Here is a 7,500-nt window from a genome sequence, read left to right as displayed (position 1 = left end):
GGACACTTGTGGACGCTTGGGAAATCATTCGCCTTTTGATTGTTGATTGTAATTCGTCTCGGTGGGAGAAATGGGGGATTTTCAGAAACGTAACGCCATACTGATCTTTACCTTCAGCTTTTCCCATCCTTTTATGGGGTCGCAACGCCATATTAATATAATAATAATAACATATATTATTAATACTTCATAGGCCTAACATTGCAAGCTGATCTATCCCATCTAATAGATTAATACAGGAATAAGAATCGATGCTTTGACACTTGTCACGGTAATGGCTTGAGAGAGAGAGAGAGAGAGAGAGAGAGAGAGAGAGAGAGAGAGAGAGAGAGATAGAGAGATGAATGGGTTATGGCCGTTTAAAAAACCCCCCCCCACCCCGGGGGGGTGGGGAGGGGCAGAGGCTACCTCGCCGAGGCCTTCTTCACGATTTTAATTATGATGTGAGGGTCTACATTTTGATGAAGTATTGACCTCTCAGTTCTTATTTTCATCATGATATCTCTCTCTCTCTCTGTGTGCAAGTTTATGAGCTGAGAGACTCCTCAATTTCTCTCTCTCTCTATCTTTCTACGGGCTCCAAAGGAACGCTGCAAAGAACATTAAACAATGCCTACAGCGCACCCACGTGAGGTTCACTGACGGCACTATATACCCCGTTACGTGGTACAAATCTATGGGCCTCGAATCTCTCGTTACTGCACAAGACACCTAAAAAAATATATATATTATATATATAATATATATATATATATATATATATATATACATATACATATATATATACATATACATATACATATACATATATATATATATATATATATATATATATATATATATATATATATATATATATATATATCCCCCTCCCCAGACCGAAGAAATACACACATCGAAGACACAAGAGAAAAGGGAAAATTAACGAGAACCCACAAGATACCTAGATGACACACCTGGAACTGTTATCTTTTCCACACCTGCTCGTGAAGCTTATCGACGATACAACTTCGACTCGAAATTGGTGGAGTATGATTTGAAGAACGATAAACTTTTATCACGACAGACAACAAGTGCTTGTTCATCGATGACCTCAAAAAGGAAGGACGATCGTATTCCTGAAAATTGCGATACTTTTAGTCCAAAATTGCAATGCAGCTCCTCTTGAATTGAATTGAATTGAATATGGGAGTCTAGACCAAGGCCAAGTACTGGGACCTATAAGGTCATTCAGCGCTGAAACGGAAATTGGCAGTATAAAAAAGTTTGAAAGGTGTGACAGGAGGAAAATCTCAAAGCTGATGCACTATGAATCAGCTGTTATGAGAGGGGTGGTAAAGTAAGATGGAAGAAAGAGAATTTGAAAGGCGGTACAGTACAAGGAACGAAAGGGGTTTGCTGCTAGGGGCTGAAGGCACGCTGCAAAGAAGCTTCATGAATGCCTACAGTGCACCGCATGAGGGTGCACTAACGGCACTACCCCGTACGGGATGCAGCTCCTCTTAAAGGCAGGAATAGCGATAGAGCCCCCTTCTTATAGGCTGGACGACCAAAAGCAGAAATTGCGATAACAAATTCTCCTCTTTGAGAGGTGCTGTATCGCAAATTCGGTCGTAAGTCCGAATTAGCGATACAAGCCCTTCTTAAAGCATGGAAGATTGTATATCCGAAATTGCGATAGATGTCCGCTTAAAGCATGGACAACTGGAAGTCCATAATTTTTATTTCCCATTCTTCTGCATTTGTTAAATTTAAATATATGAGATTTTAAAGTGAACCTAAGTGTTTATCTGCAACATCTCCCCGTTCGAGTAGGCTATACAGCCCTCACCTCATCTCTTTCCTTTTTTTGTTGCCTGAACCCGAATTAGAAGTCGATACGAACATGTCTCAATGGTAAGTGAATCATTTTCCACAGTAAAATCACAAAGGAAATTTCCATGCTCAGAATTCAGGCTCCTTCCCAGGAGCTTTGATTATTTTATATATATATATATTATATATATATATATATATATATATATATATATATATCGAGCTACAAATGTCCTTTAATATCTAATTCGCTCTACCTCGGAATTAATATATTTTCATATATGTTTAACTGAAGGGGAATTTTTTAGGAGATAAGAGATTTGCCGGCTCACAGCGCGAACCATGGACACCTTCAATTCCAGGACGACAGTAAAGCCTTAACCCACCCCGCCACCGCAAGAGGATGTAAGTTTATGCCGCCTCCCACCTCAAATACCTGTCGCTCTCAGGTATTCGTATATATATATATATATATATATATATATATATATATATATATATATATAAAATGAATAGGTTGGAGAAAGCCAGCGTAACATCATACCATGTATTTTTCCAAATTTTTCGAGACTTTGGGTCTCATCATCAGGGCTGTAAAATATACAAAATATACAAATTAAAAAGACTCAGTATTAATATTAATATTAATAAAAATGGAAGTACATAAAAGTTAAATATAATAATTATTAACTAAAAAAAAAAAAAGATAAACTTCCGGCTTTGATGCGGTCTTTGGTGGTATATTGCTTTACTTGCCCGAAATGTAAGATCGGGAAATACGTGGGAGCCACCAAAAAGACTGCTCAAAGTCAGAATCGACTCTCATCTCGGAGTCAGTCACCGTACAGGATGTACTTTGAAACGAAAGAATTTTCTAACATACGAGAACATTGTAATAAATGTAAAACATCATTTTCATATATTTTATTTCGTATTGTCACCCAAGCGCCCAATGACTATTCTCTCTCTGTTTTGGAGTCGTTAACAATCAAACAGCTTGTGCCCCCATTGAATGTCAGACTTCTTCCACAGTTCTATATATAGCATAGTTGACGTCCTCCTTTCCAAAACAGAACACGTCACTCAGTATTTAACTCCATAGAGATAGGTACTAACTTTTAAGCATTCTTCACTTTTTAATTTTTTATATATATATATATTTTTTAGTTCATTTTTTAATTATATTTAACTTTTATGTACTTCCTTTTTATTAATATTAATATTAATACTGAGTCCTTTTTTTAATTTGTATATTTTTGTATATTTTTTACAGCCCTGATGATAGACCCAAAGTCTCGAAAATTTGGAAAATACATGTATGATGTTACGCTGGCTTTTCTCCATCCTATTCATTTTAAATCTACGGCGTTCCAGATGCCCCAACCTTCCTGCATATATATATATATATATATATATATATATATATATATATATATATATATATATATATATATATATGTGTGTGTGTGTGTGTGTGTGTGTGTGTGTGTGTGTGTGTGTGTATTATACATCACTGCAGGTAACACTGTCTGTATAATCTTACCTCCGGAGACGCTGGTTTTCTGGTGCTGGCGCAGGACTATCACCAGCAGGAGTAGCAGCAGCAGCAGTAGTAGCAGGAGCAGAAGCAGCAAGCAGTATTAGTAGGAGCAGCAGGAGTATCAGGAGAAGTAAGAGGTAGCATAGGGTCCCCCCTATGTGCTGAGCATTCATTGTGTATTTGACAGAAGAAGAGCGACATTAGTCAGGAGTTACAACGATTAGGATGTCTCAAAGACTTGTTAGTCCATCGGAGGAGACATATGCTCACTTATCTCTAGGAGAAGGTTCTACTGTTCATTCACAGTGTCCTAAAGATTTTGTATAGTTTTCTTTTAACTATTCCACACTGTTTGCTGTTTACAAAATAGAATATCTTTTGTGCTTACATAAAACAAATAATTGCACTGAAGTGACCATCACCATTTAGAGAGCATAGACTTTATATAAATTTTGCCATGAAAGATAAATATTGTCTTTATTACCTCCTGAATCTTTGGAAGAAATGGAGAAAGGTTAATGCTATATATGCCGTCCAAGCTTGTTAACTGATAATTCAGTAATACTGAAATGCTCCTTAGACCAACGAATAAAAATCTAAGATATCTTTGACCAATTTCAAGTCCTGTTAAAGTTCATCTAAAACATCCTCCACTAAAAAAAAAAAAAAAAAAGAACCTTTCCAAATTTCTTTCGAAATTGGTGTCTCGCATTTTCTTCACTCAAGGCAGCAAGATTTTGTCTCATTACACTTCGTATTTATCCATATGTTAATTGATCAGATTCACTCGACTGTTCAACGGATTCCCGTTTATTCGTACATTTTCTCCCGCCCTGCCTAACTCGCCTTCCTTGAGACCTCAAAATGCTCACGTTTGTCCTACAGCCTCCTCCTTTCCGAATCCTACCTTGGCCCCAACAAAAACCTTTTTTATTTTTCTTTCGACAACAAACTAATCAGAGAAGCACTCCCTGCTGACTCAGTAGACCAACTTGGCATTGGCAAAAGCCTCACATGCTCCTTCATGGTTAGGGGCTGCTGAGGAGCAAGAGCCCGTGCCAGCATAAGGCTGGTTTAATCTATCATCATCATCATCAGCAGCAGCTCCTTAAACACCTGTCTCGTTTACTCCAGCCCTTTTTGAAGGCAATGAGAATTGCATGCATGCATATATATATATATATATATATATATATATATATATATATATATATATATATATATATATATATATATATCAGAGACAGTGTTTCACCTTGTGTCCAGGCAACGCTGAGCAGACTCAAGCAACGCAGAGGGCTGGTGGCAATCGCCTGAGGTACGCCATGTTGAGAGGAGAGAGAAATGGGGGGAGGGGTCTTCACTAATCGTAGTTTCTTCCCGACTGACCATCGTTATTTTAATCCAGGCTCAGGTAATGAACGCTTCGAGGTCATTAGCATCATTTCCCAAAACCGCTCCTATTTTATTATTCTATAATGTCACGAAATGCGGAGGCGAGAGACACTTTTTTCATTTACGAAAACGATCTCTTTCTGGATTGCGTGATACCTAAGAAACCGGCAGCGCTGCTGCTGCAGGAGAGAGAGAGAGAGAGAGAGAGAGAGAGAGAGAGAGAGAGAGAGAGAGAGAGAGAGAGAGAGAGAGAGAATTTCAATGTACCAGAGAATGAAGAACTTGACGATGTGTATGCCTGCGTATTTTGTTGTAACATTTCTTGGCCAGTGAATGCCCTCTGTTCCTTTTACACATGATTAATATGATCACCAATCAATGTCTTGTCTTCTCTTTTGCCCACACTTACTCTTAATTTGCATCTTGGCAGCTAAGTGCGTAAAGCTTACAAGTAAGTGTACACAAAATATTAACAAACCTGCAAACAATTCAATCGCCATCTCGACTGGCACTGAGGTAAAGTTGATTTTATAAAGACATCAGCACAGAATAGACTGGAGAAACAAACAAACCACATTTATGTATTGGTAAATATATCAAATAATAAATTTCTGCAGAGATTGATCATTAACTATGTGTACCCGTACACAAGTGTGGATTTCTTTCAACAGAATAGACTGTTATATGAGGGTGCCATATCGATTCCTTTGAAACTGGAAAGTATGAGAGAGAGAGAGAGAGCGAGAGAGAGAGAGAGAGAGAGAGAGAGAGAGAGAGAGAGAGAGAGAGAGAGAGAGAAACTTAAGCCTTTCGTATGGATGGTTTCACCCTGCTGGGTGACGATTACCTCGTCGAGGTTTTCCCAGTTTTTATTATGACATGATTGCATGCTTTTGATGGAGTACTGATTACCCTCACCTCTTTTTTCCAAGCAACGCCCTCTCTCTCTCTCTCTCTCTCTCTCTCTCTCTCTCTCTCTCCAATTCCGTTTGATTTATGAGATGGACGGCAAGGTCGAGCCAATTCTGTGAAATTCGCAGGAGAGAAAGTTGAAGTAATAGATTGCATGTATTAGCATACATACATACATTGATTGCATGCTCATACATACGTATGGCTATTCACGTCCATGAAACTCAAATCCCTCGTTATCGTACAAAACACCTCGAAGTGGAGACACGCAGAAAACTGCGCAGGTGCAAGGGAGAAGATAAGTAACGAGAAGACATCTCGAATTTGGATGAATATAGGACACCTTTACCTTTATCGAAGTCAACCCCACATACTCTTGAAACCTTTATCTTATCCACGTCTACCACACACACTCCTCCACTTGACACCTGTTCGTACTGTTGTTTCTTAAGAGCGCTGGAATTTAACTGAACTGATGAAGGTTATCGGTCACTGTGATACAGCTGGGGTGTAGAACAGCCCACCCCAGGATGTCGTGCAATTGTAACTTCAGAAGTCCAATCAACTATGCAATACATTACTACCCTGGTACTATTCGTCTTGCATTTTAATACATTTTTATCTATTTACCTATTTGTTAATTGATTTTTTTCTTTTTTAATAGGTGAAATGTCTTCTTTCTGCATTTCCCTTTACTCCTTCCTTACTTCTTTCTATGAACACCATAATATTCTTGGAAGCTTGAATATCAAGTCAGTGGCCCCTTTGGTAGGCTTGTTCCATATGAATAGGTTTCATCTACAGAATAATAGAAGAAGAAGAAGAAGAAGAAGAAGAAGAAGAAGAAGAAGAAGAAGAAGAAGAAGAAGAAGAAAAAGAAGAAATTAATTGAGTTGTTGCTGTCACTAATTTTCAAGGGGACGACATGACGGTCAGACAATGGAACTTGTATAGCATGAAGTAAGACATAACCCCAAAGGACTGATTCATCGACTATGAATTATCTGGCGTCACTGGAAACCCCGAATGGTACAACCATACAACCCTTCTTAAAAGATGGACGATTTTGTTCGAAATTACTTTAGCTGGGAAAGTAATTACAAAGTCTGGAAGAAGAGAGGGAATGCACAGTTGCTGAAGAGTGTGTTACGGGATTTATCTTGATTGTCTACAGAGTGAAAACTACAAGAAGAGGAAGCCTTAACGGGTATACCTTAGATGTGGCATAAAACGAGGACTCTCGGCGATTTAAAAACCCTACGGAAATAAGCTTTTCATGATCGTGATTGTCTCCTAAGTACGTTATTAAAGAATCTTGGAGTTGGAGTAGAAGATTTAGGTCAAAGGCCAAGCACTGGGATCTATGAAGTCATCCAGCGTTGGAAGGGAAATTGAGCATATAAAGGTTCAAAAGATGTAACAAGAGGAAAGCATTGAAGTTGCAGTATGAAACAATTGTTTGAGAGGTTGGAAAGTCAGAGGAAGGAAGAGAATATGTACGGAGGTATGGTAAAAGGAATGAAAGAGGTTGCAGTTAGGGGCCGAAAGGACGCTGCAAAGACCCCCTCCTTCCCCCAGAAAAAAAACTCCATTTTCCAATAAAAAAAACCATTTTAAGCCTGATAAGTGAATTGAACAAGTGAATTTTCTTCGTAAAGGTGTCTTGATCACATCCCAAAACCTGTAATTTAGAGAGTAATATAGTCTTTATCTAGTTAATTAGTAAAGGGTTTGATGGCTACGTCTTTATCTAGTTAATTAGCAAAGGGTTTGATGGAATTTTCTTTATCTATCAGTGACACGCATCAGGTTATCTAGGACTGTTGACAAAATACGCA

The 7,500-nt window shown here is 38.3% G+C and overlaps 1 protein-coding gene across 1 annotated transcript in view; it reads right to left on the bottom strand.

The window, feature by feature from the left end:
- The window catches only part of LOC135196870 (uncharacterized), a 74,296-nt gene that overhangs the window by 9,466 nt on the left and 57,330 nt on the right, over positions 1-7,500 (bottom strand). The gene's annotated exons all lie outside the window — the stretch shown is intronic.

This window comes from Macrobrachium nipponense, chromosome 18 (assembly GCF_015104395.2).
Source record: "Macrobrachium nipponense isolate FS-2020 chromosome 18, ASM1510439v2, whole genome shotgun sequence".
Lineage (NCBI taxonomy): Eukaryota > Metazoa > Arthropoda > Malacostraca > Decapoda > Palaemonidae > Macrobrachium > Macrobrachium nipponense.
This window is presented reverse-complemented; position numbering and strand designations above follow the sequence as displayed.